The 26640-nt window shown below is 32.8% G+C and overlaps 1 protein-coding gene across 4 annotated transcripts in view; it reads right to left on the reverse strand.

Moving 5' to 3' along the window:
* Positions 1–26640, reverse strand: part of LOC150104175 (uncharacterized) — a 191075-nt gene that overhangs the window by 106966 nt on the left and 57469 nt on the right. The gene's annotated exons all lie outside the window — the stretch shown is intronic.

Genomic DNA, 26640 nt, shown 5'->3' on the forward strand with positions numbered 1-26640 from the left:
AAGTGACTAGGACAGATTAGTCCAAGTATTGAATATTCAGGTGTAAAAAACGTACATGCTAATCAAGCAAACGACAACAGAACAAAAGGTATTTAACTCAATTTTTTAATGAGTAAATGAAAAAAAAACTTTGCTGTAATATACTATATAATTATTTTGTACACTAATAATATTCAGAATTTAGACAGGTTGATAACATGTAAAGATTATGAAGCTTTTCAGAAATGAATATGGAAATTAATAAAACTATGTTGAAATATCAAATTAAAAAAGATTAAACTGACATGTGGGGGTTTAATTCACTCATACAAAGCCAACGTAGGAAAAAAAAACGAAAGACAATAATATTATAGATTAATATTAGAGTACGCTACAAAACTATGATTTCTTGTATCTTTTGAAAATGTCATTAATTCCTCATCCAAAAAACATTTTTCAAAGGATTTTTTTTTCATAGACGCAAATACAAATAATATAAATCAAAAATGCAATCCAATTCTAATATTGCTTATGAAATCCAGAAAGTGAATTGAAAATATTACATATTAGCGGGAATTCTGAGATTCAACAAATGATAATATTTATAATAATAAAATCTATTAAATAAACGATGGCATGCTCGCAAGAGTCAATTCAAGGGACAAAAGACAGAACCTTAGGATATAATAATAAATTATATAAATTTCAGGATATAATAATAAACAAGTATCTTTAAAAACAGTGTCAAAAATCACCTAGAATCACGATCTCTTCGAACTCCAATGGGTCATCTTAGTAATAATTGTCGACTAGGCCATGCTAGAAATTTTTGATAGACCATCATAGTCTCCTGGCGGTGAAAAAAAATCCATTTGATTTCTTGTCTCATCACTAGCTAACCCTCATCAGTGACAGACTGTTAGTTCACGATGTACGTTCCACCACTGTATTCTCTCTCTCTCTCTTTTCATTCTTTTAAACTTTCTCAGTTCCAAACGACCATCAAATGAATTAGCAGCAGTTATCTAAGGTAATAATCGCTTTTCAATTGAATCGCGCACTTTTATTCCTCATCACCTTGACCTTTTTTTTTTTTTACGCACTCGTTGGTTTTTGATCCAAGAGAAAGAATGAAGATTCCAAGTGCATCATTAACTGTTGGTTTGTCTTCGCGAAAGACACTGGAAAAGTGGGCATGCAACCGAACCACAAGGCTCAGATGATTTCATCGGGTGAAAGTGCATCGGTAAAAGATGGCGAGAGAGAATCGAGGCGGCATGTGGTGCACGTTACTGCATCTCTTTTGTCACGACGATGTAGAAAAAGGGACAGGAAAATCTACACCTTGCTATCAGATGTCAAGTCATACGAACAGATAATCAAGCAGTGCACCCAGCCACTGCAACTTGCTGTGCCACTGTCGGCGACAGACGCTACGCGATTCTGTTACAGATGAAAAGAATGGGAGAAACTAAGCCTCCGACCATTATCTTATGTCAATCTAACTCTAATTTGAAGTTATTGCTTTCTCCTCGGTATTAACAGAGCTCAAATTCCGATACACAGGAGAAGTATGTAGAATAAGATAAAGCATGACAAATATAATTGTTGACTTTTGTTAACAGATCCCCTTCGTCTAATTTCATTAATGACTTCCCTGACAGTCTAAGTGCAGCCTTGCTGTATTTTTTTTTTTAATAATGCTTTATTAGTTGAGAAATTACAAACTTGTGCTTATGTACTTTCCTATTTTCCTATAGTTGCAAGGAATCTAAATAATTTACTATTGATTTTGCTAAACATTCAATGACCAAATCGAAATTGCACGCTCTGAGTAATTCTTAGGTTTGTTTAACCGTTAACAGTATGGGGATTATACGCATATTAAACTAATTTAATACATTTGATTCAAAGACAGTGATAGAATGTTGGCAGAAAAAGTATGTTTTTCTTTTTGTACATCACATTATCAAAATGTTTTTTTTTTTTTTATTCTTCTTGTGAATATATCGGTGAAATATTTTTTATTTAATGCAATAACATGTTGCATAAAATTTAGGGACCACAATATGATAATATTACATCTTGTTTATAAAATAAATAAAACTATGAAGTCTAACAAATACTATCGGTATTATTCACTTCTGTTCATCGCGTCTAACGAATATAATTTACGAAAATATTCTTTATTGAACTGAAAAAATAATCATTTTATTTTCAAAAACATTCTTTCAATAATATTAAAATTGTGGTCAGTAAGTTGCCTTGTAAGAATTTACACTATTCATATTAAAAACTTTCAAAATACTTCATTAAAATATAATTTACATTCGAAACAAATCAAGATTCACGTTAAGAACACTAAAAACAAGCGCCACTTATGTTCTGCTGCGTTTTATATTCTCTCCATCCTTATCAGCACTTTCCACTACGTTAACAAGAGCTCCATTAGAGTGAAGAGCAACTCATGGGAAATATTAAGAAAGTCATTCTCCCTATTATGTAATGACAGGATGCTATACTTAAGTTATATATTTTCACTTGTACACTGTTCGGATGCTTGGAATGGCCTGAAGTGTCTTCCTGGGGAAATTAAAGACCCCTTTGGTGCCATTTCCGCTAATATTCCTTTTCCAACAGTACATCATGTTACCTGCACACTAATGAAATTGCTTGATTCATGGATTGTAGTGCGGTCAAAAAGAATATTTGTGTTGAACATTATGGCTTCACACTTTCCTTTTTTTAAAAAGAAGATCTTCGTTGTTAAATATATGGAGAAATTATCGATCTGGGTGTTAAGTTTTACCAACGCTTAGTATTAACTTAATAGTAACGTTAAGCTTGGAGAATCATAGCTGCAAATGAATGCCTTCTTTTTTCAATGCTGATTTGCATTGAAAAAATAAGACAGAAATTGCTTATTTTTCGATATTGTATCAAAGTTATCGTCTTTTGGAACTTTGATGTTGTATATGCCATTTATAAATAATCTAATCAATAAAGTTATAATGTATACATTAAGTGAATATATAGGCTATTAGGAGAAAAGTAAGCCATGGAGTTTATTTTAGTGATTCTAGTACATTTTAATAAAATTAATTCATTAGAAATTATGCATTCTAATGTGCCTTTAACTTTAGAAAGAGGGGGGAAATCCAGAATTGAATTCTATTTTCGTTCCCCTGTAAATTAGGAATGAACTAAATTTAAAATCAAGCTATATTTCTACCGCTGCATACTGAAATCCATAGGCATATATTTCTCAAAATCTCAATTTCTCAAAAAGTTGAAATATATTCAACTTTTACTTTAAAAGGCAAAAGCGTCAAGTAAAATGGATGACTTTGTGACCTTACGAGCACGAATCTTTTACGAAGTGCAGTTTACAGCCTTCGCATCGCGTACTCAAGACGGTCTTCCACACCCTATATATTCCCTTTTTAATGCATTTTTAAAAGGTCCTATTACCTAACAAATATTTCGAACTCTGGCATTCCAGGAAGGTCTGAATTCACGATATTTGAAACACTATATCGATATTTAAATCGTCCTTGATGGAACTAAGTAATGGATTCATTGATAAAATATTTTTTTTTATTCTTAGAACTTTCACAATAAGAAAAATATTTCAAATATTAACATTGTGAAGGTATTCAAGTTTTTAATTTAAATGTTTACTCTAAACTCAAAATGAATATGCATATCCTATAGCGAGAGAATGTATTTTTGAAAGAAATTAATATATTCTAACATATTCAAAAGACAATCACTATTTTTCTTTAAGCATTTAAAGTTTTCAAACAATATTGGTTCTTAAGTTCATTGTAAAGTTGAATACGTTTCTTTAACGATATATTTTAGAACAAACATAATGCAATTTAATTAATACACTCTATGAGCTAAACTTTTCATTCTGTAACGAAATTAATTTCTTTCATTGCTTGAATGTAAAGAATTAATTTCAGAATCGTGCATTATTGATTTATAGTGTACACGTTTTTATTGCCTGACTTACATCCAAATTATCTCACATGCATTCAGTTATTTTTTAATATCACTTCATTTCCACGTCCGTTTAAATTCCCATTTTGTCTGTTTATTTTTCAATAAACAAGACCAGACAATAACCACGGTTTAAATAACGTGTTTGCCATATCAAGGAAGTATTTAATTAAAAAGATGAAATTTAAATGAAGACTATTGCATTAGTCAGACACCGGCATTCAAATGCACTTTAACTGAACATTTTATTTTCTCTTACTTTGTTTTCGTGGTTAATTCTTTAAAATGACAATACACTTTAAGTGTATTGTCCAGTTTAATAAGTGAATTCTGCTGTTCTAACTTAATATAAAATAAGAAATAATGCGAACTATTAATTGTGTATTTTTACTAACACAGGTGCAGTGCTTTTCCATAAGTATTTCGTATTCTGTTATAACTACGTGCTATTTAGAACTGACAATAACGAAAACTATGTAGAATATTATGAGTTTGCAGCCGTCAGTTGAAAAGTTGCTATAATTCATCAAAACAATAGTATTCTAAAATTAAAAATGAGTTGGCTCAATTTTAATTTTAAAAGCTCCCATAAAGACACTTTTGTATGCAAGACTGGTTCCGAACCTATATCATTTTGCCAGACTGCGCATGTAAACTGCTCAAATTGCTTAAAGCGCTATTTTGAATCGCAATGAAATATATTAGGATTTATAATTATCTACAAATCTGGAGGACATAAGGAGATGTCTGAAAACGATATTCCAGTATTTGAGCATTTCTTCGAAGGAGCAATCGCCAAAATATTAATTTATCTATTATTCGCAATATGCATTTATTATATTATTAGTTATTTAGAGAACTTGGTTTATTAATCCAAATTCGATTACTTGTACAGCATCAATACGAAACTTATATTAAAAAGGAAATTTCAAATATCAAGGAAATAATTCCATTGGATAATGAGAAATTTCGATATATTTTGGAAGATTAAAGTATAATCCTACTCTTAACTTATATTTATCATTTTCATTGTGCCCGCTGACTATTATTTTTAATAATGTAACTTTCAGTACTTTCTCTTAAACTCTTTACTGCATATCGACTAAATACTTTCCCTCCGTAACTAATAATAATCCGTACCTAAGTATGAGAAATTATTTAGGATATTACTACATATGCACATACATAAACGTGTGAGGAATTAAGATTGTAGCAAAATAAATTTTAAGACAAAAACAAATGAGAAAAACATTCCAATATACGACACAACAATAAGATTGATCCAGTTTCAATTATGAAGGATTTTTTTTTTTATTAAGAATCCTGAAATTAGATACGACCACATCATAGAATAGGAGAATAAGAAAAGGAAACTAAGGAAAGAAACAGGAAAATAACGAAAAAGTTATTTTTTCCTGTATTAGAATGAAGTTATTAAAACTTACAGTTGATTAAAGTATAGAGTATATATTTTAAATATTTAATGTTCATTAGTTCCTGTTGATGAAATTTACTCATTATTGGCAAGTCTATGTTTCAGTTATTCTATATACTTGGAGATGAATAAATTGTATATTAATAACAATCTGTTAATGATCAATCAGCAGTGATGTGTGGATGATAATGCAATTTGGTATTTGTAATCCTGAACTGTCGGTTGTTTCAATGCATCCAAGTTGCAGAAATCATATTACAATTACTACGTCCTGACTAATAAAATTTGAGAAATTTAATAAACACGAGAAGGTGTCGGATTCAATAAGTTTCAGCTGGTACATTTTATTATAGAAAGGATTAAGGAGGATATTAATCACTAGTGAAATAATTAAAGAGTTAGTATTCGTGATCACTTGTGTCATTTCGTCCGGACTATTTAGTAACAAAACTAGGGGTGGAAAAGACATCGAGAGTAAGGAAGTTGAACAAATATCGCGCATTTTAAACTTGGATACGTTCTTCAATTTTTTTTTATTTTATTATGCGTTTCAATATTCGATGTAATTATGTTACAGATAGTTCTCTCGCAACAAAAATATTTATTTATTTAATTAGCGTATGGCTCACATATGAAAAGTCACATTACATTTAAATCTTAATGTATATGTCTATTACTATGCTATATATAATATATATATAGCATAGCAATAGACATATGTACAATAATAAGACATAATACAGTCATTAAAGAGACGCTCAAGAATAGGCTACAACTGTATGTCTAGGTTGATTACCCAGTCAACTGCACTTGTAGCATGGATTAAGTCTGACAGGTTTCCACGGTATGTATGTTCGGTACGTTCTGCTGTAATGATTAATTGTCTGACGGGTGATCCACAGTCGTACCTGGGTGAGGCAATCATGCTCCATTTGTAAAGGTGGTCGGCATATTTGCCTTGATTGGTGCGGTTTCGGTTTAGGGTAGTCCAAGTTTTTCGAGATAGGTCAAAACCCGAAGGCATCTGTGTTGGGTCCACTAATTCATGGAAGACCCCTGTTGAAGTGTTACACTAGGACTCTTTCCACTTCTCCTTCATGTTGAAATTTGTCTCTACAAGATTTTTTGCTGTTAAGATTGGAGGGTGCCTTGACTTTAGCCAGTTTATTTCCAGGGGAGGGATGTCTCCATGGATTAGAAGATTTTGGATTTCCATGATTTTGCTGTATTCATGTAGAAGAAAGTTGGATCTGCGGATGTGTGTGGGTGGGATATTGCTTAGCACTGGGAGCCAGTAGGTTGGGTTGATTATACAGTTCCAGAAATAAGGCGCATAATGGAGTTAAGCTGAGCATCAACCAAATACACATGGGCGCTGTTCAGCCATACGGGTGAGAAGTATTCAGCTGCAAAGTAAACGAAGCCAAGAGCAGTGCAGCGAAGTGTTGTTGCTGAGGCACCCCAAGTTGTTCTTTAGTTTTTGCAGTATATTGTTCCTTGTGTTTAGCTTGGATGCTGTGTTAATGAGATGTGGTTTAAAAGAAAGTTCTATCCAGAGTGACGCCCAGATATTTCGGGAATCTGTTGTAGAGTAGCAGTGTGTGTGTGTGTGTGTTGAAGTAGACCATGAGTTCTTTGTTTGCCTGGTTATTGTTCAGGTTGAAGCATGAAACTTCTGTTTTGCTAGAATTTGGGCATAATCTTTATTTTCTGAAGTATTCATCTAGGACTGCAAGGTCGTTTGTTAGTGTATCTTCCATTTTAGCAAAATTGGCGTGTCTGGTGGCTTGAACAATGTCATCAGTGTAGCAAAACTTCTTAGAGGCTGTATTAGGCAAATCTGCGATGTTTAAGTTAAAAAGTAAGGAAGCCAGAACTGATCCTTGTGGTAATACATTATTCTTTGTTTACTTCTGTTCTCGTCCATACACACTTGAAACAGGCGGTTGCTTAGCATGTTATCGATTACTTTTGCTATTGTTCTGCATGGGACTGCACAGAGCAATTCGCAGACTGCGCCATACCTCCAGACTATATCATAAGCCGTGATAAGATCTACAAAAACTACAGCTGTTTTCAGGCATTGTTGGTAGCCTGCCTCTATGTGTGTGTGGTGAGTAACAGCACCTGATCACAGCAGCTTCGTTTATGTCTGAATCTGGCGTATTCCACTGGGACTTGTTCTATTATCTTACAGGCAATTCTATTGAGGATGAGCCTTTCTAGTATCTTATAATAGGTGCTAAGCAAGGCGACTGGTCTGTAGTTGGTTTTTCCTGGTTTTAAGATGAGGATAATTTTTGTCTCTTAAGTTCTTTCGGATGTCTACCAGTCTGGAGGATGTCAGAGAAAAAGCAAGCCAACTACTGTCGAGCTTTTTTGGCCTGTCTTCAACAGGAAATCAGGATGAATTCCATCGAAACCTGGAGCCTTGCCTGGTTTCATATCCATTATGAGTAGTGTTAATATCTTCAAGAGTGAAAGGTCGCGAATATAAAGGGTCTGATATTTTTCAAATATGTGAGTTCTCTTTTTATTTGAAGAGTGTTGTTTGTCCTTGGTGGTATATCTTGATGTGTTGACAATATGTGATGCATGTTGGTTAGGAGAAATAGTTGATTGTTCCCGGGCAGTCAGGATGCCACTACCTAGTTTTCTTAGAAGGCTCCCTGCTTTCCTACTGGAGTGCAGAAAATAGTCTTTCTACTGTCTCAGTCCATTTCTTCTGTCAAGACTGTGAATGAGTTCATCTGCAATATCAGGATTTGTCATCGTCCCACCCAGGGATATACTCTTTCTAGAAGCCTCTTGGTACGGTCTTCTTAACAGGCAGCAAATGTATCGCAGTCGGCTTTCTGGAAGTTCCCGCGTGGACGTTGGATGGATCTGACAAGGGGTACCTGCAGACCTACCTCTAATATAATTGGTCTATGTTGGCTTCGGGGAAAGTTGGAGAGAACTCTTCTCGGTATAGGTAACTGTCGTTGTCTTGAGTGACGAAGCAGAGGTCAGGGTTGTACTCCCTGTTCCAAACTGCTGACCTGAAGGAATATCTATCTTTTGCATCGAAATTTAGGCGAATGTTCTGAATTTCTCCCCATTCAGTTAAAGTATCTCCGCATTCATTATTGGATGCATATTTCCATAGCGTGTGGCGGCTGTTGAAGGCACCTATATGCATCTTGGAGTGGTTGTACACTGGTAGAACTTGTGAAGGCCACAAGAGGGCAGGGGATTTATACACGTTGGTAATGGTCATGATCCCTATCATAGTTGTCAGATGCACGCCACCAACAATGTTAGTTGTAATGGGTTGGGAATCTTCTAGGGTACTACGTACATAGGTGGCAAGACCATGAGCATGAATGTTTTCAATTGTCTTTAGGTGGGTGATAAAGTTCACCGCCTAATGTGAGATCATCCTTGCTGACTGAATGGCTGAAGTAACTTGAAGTTTCATGTTTGGTACAGCAGGTTTGTTTCGGAGTGTAAAAAAATAGAAATGCAAAAAAAATTTTTTATCTAATTTAACGAAAACAATGTAAATCCATAGCTCACCAGGTTAGTATATAATAAACCTATACAATCACCACAAGAATGATTGTATAGGTTTATACAATCATTCTTGGGAGGAAGTAAACAAACTCATCTGTAAATACAAGAGAAATTGAATTGTTCAAACAAATATAGGCAGGCGCTTTCATTCGTGGTATTTATCTTGTAGGCATGCATTAGTGCGTAATTGGTGTTGTTAAACCAATGCTAGTATCAACATTGAAATAAAATGTTTAAATTCTATTTGTCTTGCATATAATAATAGAATTTGAATTTTTACCTACAAAACAGGTAAATAATCACTCTGCCAATGTTTGAAAATAATTAACATTTAACAGTTGCTTAAAAATTTTCCTTTCAAATGGATTAGGAAAAAAAAAAAAAAAAACAGTACGACTCTAAGTTACAGCTTTGGTAATGACGTCTGGCGTCACTATAAGAATATGCGATTACAAAACGCGCCATTTTATGAGAGTCTCGGACCATTTCCTTGTTTCTTTTATTTGAAATTTCTTTTGACATTCTATAATAACGTTCATATTCTAAAAGAGGTAAGATGCGATATTGGATACTTTCAAGAAAGATGTGAAGCCGGTAATGTATATTGCATGCTTTGATATCTTTTATTATTATAAAAGTTTCTATCAAATAAGAGAATTCAAAATAGAACGAATGACGCCTTTTCTTTATTCAGCTATGGATAACAAGCCATCATGTGGTACACAATTCGTGAAGAAGAATATCTTAAGTGTCTGGATTTCATTTTGATAATGCATCCAACGTTGTTTTAGAGATCGGGATGTTTCGATGAATATAAATACATTTCGTAGATCGCATTTTAATACACACCACTACAACGAATCACTCTTTATTTTATTTCAAAATTATGTTTATTTTATTTCAAAATTAAGTTTAAGAAAACTCCGAACGCATCAGACAATTTTTTTCTCTCTCTCTCTCCTAGACAAAAAAGGGTGTTGGAAAAGGAGTTTGAAAGTACAACTGTTTGCTCTGAGGTTAAGTTGTACTATCTGAAATTACCCCCCCCCCCCCATACACACCCGTTCAATATGACTGTTTGCAAATATTTGTATTGAAGTCGACAATGGAAGTAATTTTTCGATATGCGCAAATATAGCAATCAATAGATCACATTATGAACTATAAATGATAATTAGAAAAAAACAGCATATATTTCATTTACTTATTATTCTTTCCTTCCTCTGTTACCTTGCGGTTTCGAGGATTTTTCTACGTTTAACTGCTACCATATAGAGGATAAGGCGGTTATAGCCCTATGCCTCATATTTCTTTACATCGTTAATAATTTATCGCATTTGTGTTTAGTTTATAAAAAATCACTTGAGATGATCTGTGTGGGTAACTGTTAATCTTTACACGAAACAAATACTGCTTACAGAGCAAACAAATCAAATAGTTTTTATTGGAGAATTCAGACTGTTTAGTGTTTCGACTTCCATAATCCGTCCATTTATTTCAGTGTGAAAAGAAATGATCCTGCCAGTGTAAAAAACAACAGTTTGGTAAGAGGTTTTTTCCCTACTCGTTTCTTTAGAAACCTCTGTAACAATAGAAACATCAAATAACTGCATAATAGAAAGAAATGGGAATTTTTTTTTTCGGTTTAGGACAAATTCGATAATTGAGTTGTTTAATTTAGGCGTTAAGGATACATGATAGCAATTAAGAACAAAGAAAGTGGGAAGTCTGATGCGGTAGCATTTTAAAAGGAATAATCGAATTTAAATTTCATAAATAAATGACATTAAATATAAACTTTACAAATGACTTAAAATTAATTAAACCGATGATTAAACAATTCATCGACCTGTCTCAAAGAAAGAAGTTTAAATACGCATAGAAAAGTCAAGAACAAGATAATCACTAAGGAAGAATTAATAATAAAAGTATCTAAAATAAGCTCACAGTTTTGAATCTTTACGGTTATACAAATACACTCGGGTTACCACAAATATCTTTTTAAAAATTCTAATGTGTCATTTATATTTCCTCAAAATATTTCGTAAATCAATTTACGGTTAACGAGTGAAAAATTAAAGTCGTAAAAAAACGTATCTCAAAATTTAGATTTCCGTATAAACTACACTCCCCCAGAATATACATACCCCCGAATGTTGATCATAAATAGTTTTAATGAATAAATATAAACTGCTCTCCGTTTAATATAATCTATATTTTGATACTGTTCGTTTTTAAATAAAACATCATTATAAAATGAACTTATTTTGCATTTTCCTAAAAAATACTAATCAAGTCCGTATACTGAATAGGATTTCACAAAAGAATTTGGAAAAGTATCCCATAAGTGTTAGATATTTAGTCTCGTCTCTTGCGACCTAACTAGTAGTGAAGATTTACCATTTTGATATTTTTCTTTTCATGTGTTTATTTCTATATTCTTGTTTCCTCTTATTAATGTAAAGTGAGATTAATTTTTATTCCTATCATGGCATGTGCTGTGTCGAAAACAAATCAATTTTTTTTTTGGTTTTAACTTTTATTTTAGTTTAAACTACTTTCATTTCATCGAAAATAATAATTTAACATGTATACGAATAATCAAATATCTAAATTCCCTTCTTTCATGTGACAAATTGATACGTTATAGAATGCGTCCTTCACTTAAAGAAAAAAAATGTTCTCATTAATTTCTTTTATTGAAATAACGCGAACATCAAAACGTAACTGAAAAGAAATCAGCATCTTATATTTTGGGATTAATGAGTAGTACCTTACAAATAATTTCGAAACAAATCAATCTTCTCTACGCTTCAAAGCATTATTCCTAAATAATGCATTTTTAATCGTCTAAATTTCTAATGGCATTTGAAACCTTTCTCAAAACGATAAAAGACTGGAAGGAATGGATACCTCGAAGAATTAAAGGAAATTTCTATCTCCACGAGTCTCAGCCATGAGCAAGAGTAATGACAAAGGGTAGAATATTACATACATATATATATATAAATTTGGCTATAACGTTCACAATTTATTATAAAATTTTATTTCATCCTATAGAAATTAAAACAAATACTACTAGATGTAGTATTAATGCTGCCACCAGTCGTATTTACATGTGACGGGTCAGTTTCAAATGATTGGCAGCCTTTTCTTCACATTAAAAGCACCATATTTTAAATTCCAGTTCTGCACACTAAAGTTACTCAAATCCCTGTGAATATAGTAAGTCCTTGCTATCTCATTAAATATCCAAAACATGACAGTCACTTATCTCTGACAAGTGCATCTTTAGTTGTTACTATTCACGTGAAAGATTTAAAATAATCTACTGTACTTGATCACAGACAATTGGCTTGCATGCATAACACTGGTTAGAATGACAGAGTGCTACAGACATCATTGTGCCTTTCTATATGATTATATGAGATTAGTAAAAAAAACAGGACTCAATTACAACGTTGCTTGAAGTATAGGGATATCTTTAAAATTAATTTGCTTTCTATCGGAAACCATATTTTTCAGACCTCTTCGAACGAGGCTTAAAAATTGGTAAAGTTCCGTTCCGTAAAGGAATTAAAGTATATATATTTTAAAATTATGACTTTGAAATTTGTAGGAGGATAATAATTTCACAGAGGAATCGTTACGGAATAAAGCCATCAGATCCTTTTATATTAATCGTACCCACGAAATAGTAATACGAGTGAGATAATCAAGAAAGTTTGCCCTAGAAACCACGCATGGTATGGTCATTTCGTTTCTATCAACATGATGGTATCACCACGTGACAAAAATCATTACTACCTGAAATAATTTAAACTCAAATTATACAACTCTATACTACTATTCTAAATAAGCCATATCTGAAAACGTAAGTTAAAATTGACAACTGCCATTTTAACTTACCTAACTCCATTTTTCAAAGGCAATTTGTCTATTTATGGTGGGATAATCAGTTTCTGCCAGAGAAAATCATGCCTTTCCAGATTAAAAACTAGCACTCCCGTTCGGTTATAAGCCTTTATAAATGTTCCTTATGTTCTAAACTTAATTCACGAAGGGTGCCAGTGCTGCCGACTGAGTAAAAAATAAGTTTTTTTTTTTGCGAGGGAAGTATTCTAAGTTTAATCTGCGAGGATGTCCGATTAAGTCTGGAAACATAGGGAAAATGTATTGAGCATATTTGAAAATGTAACTAACATTGTTTATAAATAACAATTTATAAACATTTTTCTAAACAATTTATAAACAAGTTTCTTTTCTTCAACGTGTTAACCGAAACCAGGTGATGCATACTGAAATTCTTTAAGGAGCATTAAAAAAGTGCCATAAATAAGTTTTTATGCATACAATAACCTCATTCATACGATAAAGTCACGAAGTGAATATATTTCAGATTTTTTTTTTTTTTTTTTTTTTTTTTAATGTGAGGAAATGAAAACCACCCGATGTACGAGTACAATACTATCAGTAGGCGGTTGAATCAAATCTCATTTCTGGCATAAATATTTGTTAATTTGTTAATGCCTGGCGAAAACATGCTGTTAGTGCAAGCCTGAAATATCTTGAAAGATCTGCATCGCTAATCTTGAGAACAGAATTCACGGGGTTATGTAAACCTTAGTTTACTTGTGATACTAACCTAACACCACAAAATATATTTTATGAAATAAGGTGTATTGTGTGCCACCAAATAATAGATGGATTTCTTTATCAATAAAAATTAGAAAATTGTTAATAACAGAAAAACGCTATACAAAAAGTCCTATATCGATCTGAAACAACTCAAATTGGATACCTCTGTCATGACTGATAATTTTCAAAGTACCGTCTAAATAGTATAAGTAAATGATCTAAATAAATTTGCAAAATTTGATTCCTCTATCATAAAGGAACTATAAGCACCTCGCATGTCACTTTCAGGAGCTCCACATATCTCAACATAATATACTATTTTTACGCTCTATTTTTCAGTAATTTTCATGTGTTGATATGAACACTTGACAATTTCCCACGTTATGTATTACGTCATGTGAAAGTCTTTACTTCATAACATGGGATATTTAAAAAGGTTTTATTTTACAAGAGGAAAGTCAAAAAGTTCATATAAGATAAAAAAAAACTACTTTAATCAGTTGCAAATCATAAAAAGGGTGTCAGTAAATTTCAAATGGCATGTAGATTACTATTTTTAGTAGTTCAGGTGATTTGTGGAATGCTTTCAAATACAAATATTTCTCACATTTATACTAGATGAATAAGGTAATTTGGCATGGCTAGAAACATTTCAGAACTACGAAGCAGAAAAATTCTGAATATTTATAGTCTGAAGTAATATTTATTTTGGACACGTTAAACATTACTCTTTCAATCGCGATTGGTTGTTTAAAGAAAAACTTGAAATTTTAACAGCAAGGGAACGAATACAAATGGTAGTCATGCACACTTTGTCATCGTTTGCGGGGATGTTCGGAACCCTCAAAATCCAACCAATTTCTAGCATCCTCTGGATGTAGTTCGATCGAGATAAATTTAAGTGTAACATATGCTTCTGCTGCTAACTGCACCTCCAGAGAAAAATTTCTTTTCCTATAACGCACGCATTAAAATCGCCGACGACTATTTCTGGCTGCAGGAGCTTTTATGATTAACTTATAAATCAAATCAGAGATTCAACGTCTTCCCTGGCGGAAATGAAATTCAAAAAGTAGTAGTGGAAACGCCGTTGTTTAAAATTGAAGTTGACAGCCAGAGCAGTGCGAGCTGGATCAACACACGAAAGCCACATTTCTCCATTTGGAATCAAAGAAATGCCTTTAAAAATATTTCTCCTGTCAAAAAAGCTGAAAATATTTAAGAAGGTAGTTTAGCGGGCAAGTTATATTGCTTGCCATTATCAAAGATCTATTCGTAGTTGGTCGTTATCTTTGTTGTGATAAGAACTTTTTTTTTCATTAAGTGAAATCAAATAAAGTTTCGATGATCTTAAGTTACTTAAATACAAAGAGCCAACAGGCTTCATTTCGGCGATATAAACATTATTTAAATTAAGCGGATATTAAATCCCACATTGTTTTAAAACCGAATAAGAAACTCAAAGATCGGAATCAGAGTTTCATGCCGAATATAGTAAACTATAAAAGTATCAGCGATTACTTTTATAGTTTTACCACCTTTGCTGCGTGTTGCCTGAGTTTGTATTACATACTAGGCTTGCATTAGCTCACGCTAGTAATCGCCGATACATTTATAGGGTTACCGGCAAATTCATCGAAAAACAGTTAATCGAAAGACAATTCATCGAACAGCAATTCATCGAAAAAGCAATTCGCCGAACGGCAATTTAACGAATGGCAATTCGTCGAAAAGGCAATTCATCGAATGACCAATTCCTCGAATGACAATTCATCGAACGACAATTCGTCGAAAATGCAATTCATCGAAAAAACAATTCACCGAAAAATTTTCGATGAATTATGAAAGAATTCATCGAAAAGTCATTTTTCTTGCAAACTATTGTTTAGAAAATGTTCAGTAACAATGTGGAACGTTACTCATGATACAGACATCATATGGAAGCGGTCATTGAAACGTAATAATTATTTTCTTGCATTTTAGAGCATTTAATGTAAGTGTACATCCTGCTTCATTGTACAGTTAGCGATTTATCTGTAGGGAAGACAGGAGTACCGCATGCACTTATCTCCCGAATAACCTCGAAAACATGTAATTGCAGTTAATAAGGGGAGGAATAGGCTAAGAAATTCGTTCTACCAAATTTTGCACTTGACATCCTTGATAAACGTAGGATGCTGAAGTCCTTTTCAGCAATTTCATTAAATGAGCTGTAGAATTTTTCTCTTCTCGGTTTCTGCAGTTTTGATGAAAATAAGTTTAGGATGGAGAACTTTTTTTTATACATTCACGCCAAGTTTTTTTGTGGTCTTCCATTTTCCAGAGATGAGATGTTTCTTAAAGTTGAGTTTTCTGATTTGGAATTTTCGAGTTGGTTCGAAAAAATGGCTCAACAATGCGATCATGCATGATCGCATTGTTGAGCCATTTTTTCCATGAGGAGACGATTACGAGAGTGGCATACCTAAATATGCTAGAGAAATTTGTGTTTCCCCAGATTGAGAATGTGTAGGGCCTCATTTTCCAACATGATGGAGCAACTCCACATTATGGTGACTGCGCGTATCCCACTGCTTGTGGCCACCGCGCAGTCCCGATTTGATTCCGATGGATTTCTTCTTTTGCGTATATTTATATTTGTGTATAAATAATTAAGTAAAAGAGTTATTTTCCCAAATGATTACTTTTTCCGATTTTTACATATGGCTATGTTCGTGTCCGAACAATTCATCGCGAGGAAAAATCAGAAAAATTCATCTCGCGAACTATTGATTGCAGAAAAAATTCGCTGAAAATGTTATTCGCTAGAAAATTGAAATGATTATTGCATTGATACCGATATGAAAAGTAAATGCAGTGAAGATAAATTTCGTAAAGGCGTAAACTTTTACTAACGCATAAACTGAACAAACTTATTTGCCATCGCAATACATAAATGTCTTTTTACCGTATTCAGTGTTAAACAAAGCCACCTGTTTTCTGGCTTCTGCATTATAGCATCTGTTGAAGTGAAAGTTTCTTTAATGGTACATGGACATTTTCATCGGACAAAACAGAAGTAGTAAAAATTTATCAATTCCTGAGTAAAAATGAATACTTCTCTGTGTTATAAGAAGTTGATTTACAACAAAATATTAGCATTTTTTTATTTTTGAGATCTTCTATTATTGATAAGACATAAGCGCTGCTGACAGTAAAAAAATAAATAAATAAAATAAAAAAAACCTAATGTATTGAGATTAACAAATTGTTCAATGCTAGCAATGTTGAGTTCTTTCCTCATATCATTGTTTTTAATATGATATTGCCATTGATGCCCTCTATTCACGCTTCTAATCTTTCTCTCTAATATCTGCGGTCTCTAGACTGATAGTGTTTTTTTTTTCTAAACCAGCTTTCAGATCCATAATTTTTTAAAACTGGTTCGAACACTGTCTTGTATACAGCTAGTTTTAGTGTTTTGAATAATTTCTCTAATTCCATGAAACTTTGTTCTTTTTCCTTCCTACCATACCAGTTTTGCTAATTCTGTTGTCTATTTCCATATTTAAAATTTTAAATTTGCCAACTTTACTAAAAATTGTGCCTGAATAGCTGAAATATTATGCTTCTTCTGTAAGTTCTCCATTCAGGATGCAGTTCACATTTCGTCTTTTTATTGTTGATTGTTATACCAAATTTAATACAGCATTTATTCAGTTTATTTAGGCAAGCAGACTTATACTGGATTTATATGAGAGTATATATATATATATATTTTTTTTTTCTTGTAGGATGCATATTACGATAATATCCAGTGCGTAACCATTGTAGATATGTTGAAAATATAATATGAAGGATATCATATACAGAATGATTCAAAATGTATGCTTATTTTGAAGAATTTCTAATGCTTACGCCCCTCTCCCCTCCTTATTCTCTCCTGCAATTCGATTACATAACCACTCTAAATTTCTACAGGTTTGAAAAGTTTCCAGATAGTATTCAAAATCTCTTACTTCATTTTACCATTTTGACAAAAGAAATAAGAGAATAATATTGTTGTACCGTGCAGATTCTAATTCTGTACTCTTTCTTTGCCATCTAAAATCAGCTGTTCTACTGTCTGCTGAAATTATTTGAAATTTTAGAAACACTATGCTATTTTTTCAACGTGTAAAACTGCTTATATGCATACCACAAAAGAAAGTTCAGTAGAAAGTTCAGATTTTTGTTTCTTTTTCTTAAAATAATCTAAATATTTTTACTTCTACTTCAGATGCTGGTTGCTATTTCTAAAGTAAAATACGTCTTAGAAATACTACGTCTTAGAAATATTTGATAGTAATCCTCTTAGCTGGAGGAAAAGGGTAAAGGCTTAGATTACTCTGGGTGCTACTGAGAAAGAAAAGAGAGGACACTTAGCCAGAAGGGACACTAAAGTGCCTCAAGCTGTAGTGCGAATTACATCAAGAATGTCGTGTTTTGTTTTCAATTGTTGATTAGTAGACATCCTAACATAGAAATAAATATAGACATTTCTTTCACAGGCTGATACAGTATTTATCTAAAATAAGTTCTTAATTTATAATGATCAGTTTCATTTTTATTATCGAAAAATTATAAATTATTTCTTTCAATTATCTTGAAAAAGAAGATTTGAATTGTTTTTGAAAGAAAAGGAACATATGCATAATCTTATTTTTTGGTGGGGCGGGGGGTTATAGACTTATTCAATCTGCAGATATTTCAGAGAATTTATTTTATAAATCGTTCGCAAAACAACTGTTACAAACGTAAATCACTTGGGGAAACATGTCCAATCATTTTAATGTAAATACAACAATGCCATGTATCTAAACTGGAAGAAAAAAATATTTATACAAGAGTAATAACGTCTAATAAATCTGCTGATGCTAGAACTCTTTCATAAATAATTTTTTTCTGACATATCTCTATTAGTTATAATGTAATCAATCTACAGATTTTTGCCCTCTTGTATTCTACCATCTTATGGGCAGTAATTTCTTCTTTGTACTACAAAAAAAAAAAAAAAAAAATCAGTCAACAAGAAAAATATGTAATATTTTCTTTTTCATTGGGTGAATTTACAATGTCCTTTCTTTGTGTTTTGGAAGGAAAGTGTAAATGATTATTTTCTTACTATTTTTGCCATTATAACATCTGATACAATTAGTATATCTGAACTAGCAGAAAATACATACATATCAATTTAAATCATAACCTTTAATTTCATTTTGTAATGACCAATTATACAGGGAAACCAAAAAGATCACAATATAAAGAAAAAAATTAGTGATATGATTAAAGAATTTCATTTTATTCTCTATAAAGCAGAGTCGCTCAAGCACGTCCTTCAGGAAATCTTCGAAACATGATTTTGAACAAAAATATAACATAATCTTGAACCTCCGCAGCCTGTTTTTTTCAAAAATAATTCAAATATATCAAATAACTATCGTGAATTATTTTTTTTCGAGAACAAAGAAAATGTTTTGTGGAGTAAGCGATTAGAAAAAAATTAGCAAAAAAATAAAAATAAATAAAAATGAAATTAGTGTTCCAAGGTAAGGCAATATTTAAATGAAGAAACTATGCAAGAACCTTTATTTTGTCCAGGCATTAAAATTGCTTTGTACAAGAAAAAGAGAAAATAAAAATAATTTCTATATTTTTAGTTTATCCAATATAACTAGGATTCAGTTACCCAGCATAGAACGAGGAACTGCATTCCTTGTTATAGACAACTGAGATGCAGCTATGAGCGTGAGATAATCCCATTAACTGTTCTCTTCAGCGGGAGGGTTTATCACACCTTCTAATGGACATGCTGGCCGAATTGCACTTCTTATAACTTCAACAGATAGCATTCATCGTATCCAGATTTATCTGGACGTCTATAGACGTCCTGACCGGTTGAGGGGGGGGGGTTAAACGAGGAGGAACTGGTACAATTAATAGATGACGTTGAAAGTTCTGCCAAAGATTATGATTGTGATGAGTCCGTTAAAGAATTCAGTTTAAAGAAATTAGCAATAGGATTAGACTTGGCAAGAAAGTTATTTTATGGATAATGATCTCTCAATGGAGCTTTCCAGAAAATTTACGAGACAATTGGACATTTGTTTAGTTCCGTATTATGAACTTAATAAAAAATTGTAGCATAGTGGTAAGCAAGGTCTTATTACTGACTTCTTGAATTCATATAAATAAAGAACATCTATGAAGTATACATACAATTTATAATTTTTATAATTTTTTACTATGTATTTGTTGCATAGTTTATGTTTTCTTAACTTACATGAATTACCTGAATATGTCATTGTTTATAATCTTAAAAAAAAAGAAAAAAACGATTTGGGAACCTAAACCTACTTTTTCTATGTGATTTGAGTCTCGCATAACGCGATTTATACAGCGCGGTATTTTTGTGGAACCTAACATCCGCGTTATACGAGAGTTACCTGTACTTCAATTTGTATCTTACCTTCCAAGTCAGCAGACTTCATTCCTGCCCAATGTGGAAGTTTAAACTATTTAAGAATATGCAAAAAAAAAAAAAAAAAAAAAAAATTGACCTCTACTGTAAGCCGAAATTGTTCTATTTTTTTTTTTTTTCATTTTTATGCAATTTACATAACTGTTTACTATTAATTTACAAGTATACATACACATATCATTTGTAGAGAATTAGCCAAGAACTAAAATTAGACAAGATATTTGCATGCGCATCTTAAATATTTTTTATATTATTTAAATATTTTAGTTATCATCTTTATGCTAAGATCAATATTGTAGATAAAAATTCCTATTACCAACAAATTTATCATTTTTGTCAACAAATTTATTTACCAAGTATTGAAACTAATCGATTTTCAGTAATAATAATAATCGTATGATGATACACGGCCGTGAGTCCCCTTTATGAGGAGGTACGGTACCATCTCATTCCCCCCAAAATTTTATCCGGGCTCCGGAACAGATGAGGAATCAGACCTATGGCTGGGTCAGTATTCCTGACTGTAATCCGTGTATGTTCACTGGACCGGTTTGCCTGCTTGCGGGATGAAAACTACCAGATAAACTGGTGGAAAAAACCCTGCTGTCCACGCCCAAGATCCCTCAATGGAGCTTTCCAGAAAATTTACTAGACAATTGGATATTTCCTTAAGCTCCTCACGTCATTGACGAGAATCGAACCTAGGACACTCCTTCCCCAGGAGTACGGTTGCGAAGTGCATAGCCACTAGGCTAACCGCGCGGATTGATTTTCAGTGATATGATATTACACTGTAAATGAATCATATAGTTTATATGTATGTTATCTGATTTTGCTGAACTTTTTTTTTCCAAATAACTTTTCCATTTTCATTCAGTTTAAGTGACTTATTTACACTTAGGCTGGTAGTGATGCATTTTCTCTTGCTTTTATAATATGTATAATGTAATAAACTTGCCCTACTTTTATATTCCCGTTATTTTCCATATGTAATTGCAATTACCAGCAACTTTCGTATACTGATAATAAATTAATCATATGAGAATTAGTAAGGAAATACAATTATTCAGTGACATATATTATATATATTATTATACGTATTATATTATACATTATGTTACATTTCAATTTTTGCAATAATGTGCATTTATTTTAGAATACTATTCAAAACATAACAACCGCAAGTTTCTTAAGCAGTATTACTCTACATTGTAAACTGAAGACAGTCGTTTTTGTTGTTTTCTATACTTCTTTTTATTATCTATTTTTCTGAAATCTAGTCTTCTAGTTCCCGATAATCTTTGTTAGTGCATCCTTATTTATTCATTTTAATTTACTCATTTTAAACAATGCATTTGTATACCAATTCTCTTTCCTGTTTTGGATTATTACATGTGGTCATTAGAGGATTATTATCATTAGGGGAGATACTAAGGGAAAGTGATCAGAGCTTACTTCACCTTTACGACGAGCTGCCTCAAACCTGAAAATACCTCAGGTGCAAACTTCACTAATCTGTCTGTATGCTTACTTGCGAAAAAGGATTAAAACCCAGTTTAGAAAATTGCTTGGTATCTTTAACATAGTATATACCCAAGTTAAAAAACTTTTTACATATATATTATTATATTATATTACATATAATTATACTATATTATATATATTATATTATAAGCTGTTGATTATCCGCCATGACAACTGGAAAGTGTAGTTCACAAGTTGAAAGTGTAGTTTTAATAATTTTACAAATTATTAAAAATCAAATCAAGCTGGCGTGAAATCCGTCGCATTAAATTAAACATTCAAGATTTCTGTTTGTGTTAATTATTTTGAGTTTTTGTCTGCAGCTTCGTGATGCGACTTTTTTTGGTTTCTTGTTTTGTTTGTGGTTGATCGCTCTCAAACTGCTATCTTAGGGTATATTCCTAAACAACTAAATGTTTTCGAGGATGCCATATGTGTAGTTTCTTCATTTGAATTTTATGGGTTTCACACTAATGTCTTTCCATATGCAAACATATGCGGCATAAATATGCTTCGGCCGAATGGACTAAGCCTTCGATGACTGTGTAATGTCTAAGTGAATATTAAATATGTTCTTCTGGCCTGCTTGCTTTTAATATAATAAATAAATAAATAAATAAATATATGGGCCACACTATGGAATCTGTGATGCTTGTAGCTTTCTAGTGAAAGCTCTAAGTGTATTCTACAAAAATTCTGAATTCTGAAGGAACTTCGACAATGGAAATAACTTCAACCCTAATACCCCATTAGGAGATGGAAATGAAATTAAATGTTAAATATATTAAATATTAAATATCTGATATTTATGAAATAAATGATAACTTCAGCGTTCTCCTTACGATTTCTTTTAACTGCACAGAATAGGATATGTAGTTGTATCTCATTAAAATCTCAATCTGAGCTAATTTCATAATTTTTGATTACATTTCTTTCTTAATTGCGAAAAGGCGGCATGCCCTAGGTTTCCCATTGCTATTGACACTATGGAAAACTGTGATGCTTGGAGCTATCTAGTAAAAGTTCTAAGTGCGTTCTACAAAAATTCTTTAAATTCTTCGTTTACGATGCAACTTTATATTCAATGGTGAAACTGTTGATTTCAGCCATTGATTTCAAAAATGTGATAATATAAGAACTTTTAAAAGATAAACCAGAAAGAAACACAAATAACAGTTTATGAATAATATATTATCTATTATCTACCTTTTCCGCAACATGAATAATTATTCACTTTTAAGTGAATAATTATTCATATATAAACAATTATTCATAAATAAACAATTAAGCTGACCGTCAATTATAATTGACGGTCAGCTTAACAGCACAATGCAACTTATATCTGAGACTTCTCAACAAAACTAACGGCTCCGGGGGCCGCGCCCACAGTTTGGGAAGCGCTAGACTAAAATACTCCACATCTGTCTCAAATAATCAAAACAACCCATAACGGTCTTTCCAAAGGTCGAAGTTCTCGAGGTAGCCAGTCAGCTAAAATACCTAGGATAACAAGAGATTGAAAATTGAGATTGAGGGATTAGGCCAATGAGCCCTGAAAACAATATATACAGGAGCTATACTACCATTGATAATTGACGGTCAGCTTAACAGCACCATGCGACTTATATCTGGAACCATTAAAACAACTCCTATTTATTGGCTTACAATGCTAAGCAACATAATACCACCAAATCTAAGAAGTGATGCTTGTTCACGAGAACATGACAAAGTACTCAGAAATACTGTATTGCCTATACATAATGACATATCAGAACTATAGCTTAACAGATTGAAATCAAGAAAGCTCACTCTTCGTGAAGATAAACATCTGAGAATGATTAATTAAAATACTAAAAATTAATGGAAACGAGTGTGGAGCATAAATACTAATGCTCAACTCAAAATTTAGTTTGATAGTTGCTGCCTCAACATCCCGGCAGGGGCGCGCCAGTAGTGTCTGGCGCCTGTGTGCAAAACTTTAATTGGCGCTCCTATCCTCCCCTCCAATAAAAAAATCACTTAAAAAAAACGTTTTTTTAAAAAGTATTTCCTCCTCTTTGGCGCCTTTACTATCCTGGCGCCTGTGTGCGTGGCACACATTGCACATATGGCCGGCGTGCCCCTGTATCTCGGGTGTGGAATTGGAAAGACATGGATAACACTGAACATGATTCGTACGCAATAGAAGATGTGCAAGCTTTCTGTACAAGTGGAGGAAAATTCCCTCACCGGAGTGTGACTGTGGACACCCGAACCAATCAATCCATCATATTTGCATTGAGTGCAGTCTTCGCGCATATACAGGTCAAAGGAGCGACTTCCTAGAGGGGACACCGCCTTCTATAGACTGGATCAGAGAACATGATCTTAACTTATAAGTGCGTTGTCCGTCAAACGTGTAACTGCCTGTTTTATTGTAATTATTTATCATTTACACTTTTTTTTTATTTTACTTTTTACATATCTGTACCCATTTTTGTAAATGCACTTTTATAACTTTATGTAGATTGTCATACGATAAACAATAAATAACCTCCGGTAGGGTTACTGTTGGGAAGAAAACGAAAACACCACACACACTTAATAATCTACAGTTTATTCGACATCTGAAACAACTATCGTTCAAAGATTTGAACCATAGGTCAGATGTCCACAGAAACTGCACTTTCTCGCGATAGTTGAGGGCTCCTGTGCAGTCATTCGAAATTATCAATTTATTGTTTTTTCCCTTAACACTAGATATCACTCCTTCTAGACATGTAGAATGATGCTAAGCTGCAAACATAACTTTAACTAGGCAAAATAGCTGAAAATATCACAACATTTTCTGCAAAAATGGTATGGCGCCGTAAATGAATTCATTTTTTATATTTAGAAAGACATCCCAACTAATGTAATTCTGATTTTTATGTGTGGTCTCTTTGAGCTTACTTAGATAAGGCGATATCGATGTTTATTCTTCTTTCCGTCAATTTACTATTTCATAGCGAACCCTCTCTCTCATTTCGTTTTGGTTGCCTAAGAAATATCGATGTTTATTTTAATTTTTTAAATTTAGTAAAAAAAAAAAAGATTACAAGCATTTATACGTCCAGTCTATTTTTGACATCCGTGCATCATGGTACGTGAAGAAATTTCATAGTGAATGCTTTGCTTTCTCTATGTAAAAAAATGTGGCTAATATTCCTTTCTTAATTAAGTTCATGTATTTCAGTAATGTAAACTTGCGTACTACAGAACTATATATATATAACGTTTTTTAACTTGGGTATATTATGTATTCAAGATACCAAATAATTTTATATAAACTTAGTTTTAATCCTATTTCCCAAGTAAGCAAACGGACAAGAAAGTCAAGTTAGCGCCTGCAAGTAGTGCAAGTCCAAGACAACTCTTGGTAGTGCCAATCGAGGCAACTCTTGGTAAAGGTGGATAAAGTTCTGATCACTTTTCTTAGTGTGTATAATACTAATAACTAATTAACTAATATATATATATTATGCCTCGACTGGCACTACCAAGAGTTGCCTTGGACTTGCACTACTTACAGGCGCAAACTTGACTTTCTTGTCTGTTTGCTTACTTGGGAAATAGGATTAAAACAAAGTTAATATAAAATTACTTGGTATCTTGAATATATATATATATATATATATATATATCTTCTTTCTTAGCATAAACGTTCATTTCCTGATAACATGATCAGGAAATGAAACTGTCTACCAGCAATTTATTCTTACAATTCATTTATTTGTAAATATATAGGCTGTGTATTTTTTAATGCCTGGAAAAGAAACTTTTGTTTTTCCTGGAATCATTCATTCATTATTTGGTGCCACAAGTAAACATGTGGAGAGCAATTAACTTTTCTTAACAATTAACTAGAATCTACACAACTCTTAGTGACTGATCTTCAGGGCCGTTCCGTGGGTTTGCGCCGCCTGAGTGCAAAATTTTTGTGTCCCCCCCCCCTTTAAAAATTAAAAGATCCCGAAGTACAATAACACGTTTCGAATCATTTTATTATACTGCACATTAAGAGCAAATCTCTCTCTCTCTCTCTCTCTCTCTCTGTAAAAAATATAGTTTATGATCCTTTTTCATTAACGTATGAATTTTTATTAGCTAATGCTGCTATTTAGAATTTATGATCAGAGATGTTGAAGCCTAGATTAATATCATGGCTTTTAAGACGTCATTAAAATAGTTTTTTTTAAGGGGAAGGGGCGGAAAAATATGCTACTGCACGTGGCGACAAAATTTCTAGGGTTGGCCCTGGGGCCAGTCCTGGTGAATATGGTGTTTGAGGTAGATATTGAAATCCCAAGTCGTATATTGTCTGTTGGATTTCATAAGCAGGTGCATTATCCTGCAAAAGCAACACGCCTCTGCTTAGTTTCTCGAACCGATTTTCCTTCAGTACCTCCTTCAATTCCTTCAGAGCTGCTGTAACAGTTTCACCTTTCTTGAGGTAAGGTAAGGATTACACCATCCATATCCTAAAAGACAATGGCAAGAACTTTCCCTGCTGACTGTTTGGTTCGAAACTTCTTTGGCCATGGAGAACCTTTGTGTCTCCACTCCATTGACTGTTGTTTGTTCTCTGGGTCATAGTGACGAAGCCATGTTTCATCAACGGTTAGAATATGAGCTAAAAAATTTCACGAAGATGAAATCCCTTTATGAAATGTTCTTTTAACATCTCAACTATACCCGCCTCAGTGGATATCATTCACTGCAACCAGTATGCCCCGCCAAAAATTCGCTTTCCGAACGAAGTAGGATAAATAGTAGTTATAAATAGTAGGATAATAAAAAGATATATATACCTCTCAAATAATATAAAATACCTCTCAAAATAATCCAAAACAAAAAAAAAAAAAAAAAAAAAAAAAAAATTGCACACACATCTTTGCCCCCACACGCCTTATAATTCATTTTTCGGTGAACTGTATATTCGATGAATTGTGATTTTTCGATGAATTGTTGTTTTTCGATCAATTGC

Source organism: Typopeltis vanoorti, chromosome 8, assembly GCF_054136105.1.
Source record: "Typopeltis vanoorti isolate ZY-2024b chromosome 8, IOZ_Tvanoo_1.0, whole genome shotgun sequence".
NCBI lineage: Eukaryota > Metazoa > Arthropoda > Arachnida > Uropygi > Thelyphonidae > Typopeltis > Typopeltis vanoorti.